This window comes from Octodon degus, unplaced genomic scaffold (genome assembly GCF_000260255.1).
Source record: "Octodon degus isolate 3935 unplaced genomic scaffold, OctDeg1.0 scaffold00013, whole genome shotgun sequence".
NCBI classification, from domain to species: domain Eukaryota; kingdom Metazoa; phylum Chordata; class Mammalia; order Rodentia; family Octodontidae; genus Octodon; species Octodon degus.
In genome coordinates, this window is record NW_004524589.1 from 740,171 (window position 1) to 741,880 (window position 1,710).

General features: G+C 39.8%; 1 protein-coding gene across 2 annotated transcripts in view; it reads left to right on the forward strand.

Annotated features, from left to right (window-relative positions):
- The window catches only part of Abcc4 (ATP binding cassette subfamily C member 4), a 249,589-nt gene that overhangs the window by 231,329 nt on the left and 16,550 nt on the right, over nucleotides 1-1,710 (forward strand). The window lies entirely within an intron of this gene.

Here is a 1,710-nt window from a genome sequence, read left to right on the forward strand (position 1 = left end):
AAGGTTGCATATCCTTCCATAAGTCCCTCCACTGAAATGTCTCTGTGCAAACACTTTTATAGCACTTATTTATATTAGTTTATTAACTTCCTTGCATGGAGGGAGGTACTTTAAATAATACCTATCAGAAGTGATAATTCATTTGACCCCTGTCTCCCCCTGCAATATGAGCAGTTTTATTACCTTTCTAAGATAATATGATGGTTTCTTATTTGGCCGGTGCATGAAAGTAGAACAAGTAGCACCAAAATGAATGCCACAAATAAAACACAGTGGCATAGTAAAGCAGACAGTGTGTACAAATTATTTGCTAGTTTTAAAGAAAAATGTTGCTTTACTCAGTTAATTTTTTATTAAATCATTCACCTCATTCAACAAGTTTAGATAGAAACTTTACTCAGTGAAATACATGGTCAGCATGCCATAACAAAGGAAAAAATGTTCTTACTTACTAAATTGTTTCTTCTGCTACTACTAAATAAACGTGAGTGATTGGCCAAGATTTCTGTTTAGATTGACAGCATAGATTTACGTGGGGGCCTTCTTGCAGTGGGAAACACTTGAGCTTTACTTTTACTCTTTCTCCAGCCTGCACAATGGCTTGGTGACAATTAACAGAGCTCCTTGGGGCCATGGTAGAGCAGCCACAGATGGCCCGGGCCTTAGATGTCACATTAGTCCCTCAGTCTTTGAAAGACCCCTCCTTTCAAAGAGTTCTTAAAGGGAAAGTGGTAAAAGCAGTCTTAGGTGCAAAGCCTTGGTTAAGAAAAAGAGGATTGGACATAGAGTGCATTCTGGTGCCTGTTCTCATAAACATATGCTAATTACTATGAGCCTTTCCACCCTTTATCAGAGGAAAGAGGACCAGTCTGTAAGAAGTGATCTTACATATTGGCTCAAGTGTCATCTCTCAGGAGGGTACTTTGTAAATACCCAGGTGGAAACTTAGCAAGTTGAACTGTTACCACAAATGATTTTGCAGTAGGAGAGGAACCTGAAGGAAGAAATAGTTCCAAGCAATAGAAGCCACCCTGGACGAGGAAATGGACCTGTGGCCGTTAATATAAACCAAGGGACCGCCTCTGTCTTCTCCACATACGTGCAAGGCCGACTCCTTAACCTGTCCCTCAAGCCCTCTGTCTCCTCAAACACCATCCCATCCCTGAGTAACCCAGTATCATCCATAGTAAGGAGCTCTTGGTGGGTGGTGGGAGGGGAATTGGCCCACAGGAAGGCATCAAAGCTACACCCTGTCCTGAATACTTCATATAAGCAAGGAAAGGAGGAGACCTTACCCAGCCTGCTAGAATCTTAGAATAGATCGTGATAGAGTGGAAGGATGGCTGGTCCCTGACAAGAAACTCCCACCACTGCATAGATTGTTGTTTAGGGTTAGCCTTAGAATCAGGCCTTTTAAGTGAAATCTCCTTTTTTTTTTTTTAAGCCATCTAAGTTTCTTTGTATCAGTATGTTTGCAGTACATAATTGCATTCATCTTGGGAAAGATATACATAAATGTATCATATCCTGATCATTTAAATGAGGCTCTTGTTATTTTTTTTTCTTAAGTTCAATTCAGTTGTTGTTTGGAAATATTGTCTGATTGACCAGTGGTGTGGGTGTGCTTTTTTTTTTTTTTTTTTTTTTTTTCTTTGGGTTGAATTCATGCCTATGCTGATACTTTTGTAAGTGGAACTGCTCATTTTCCTT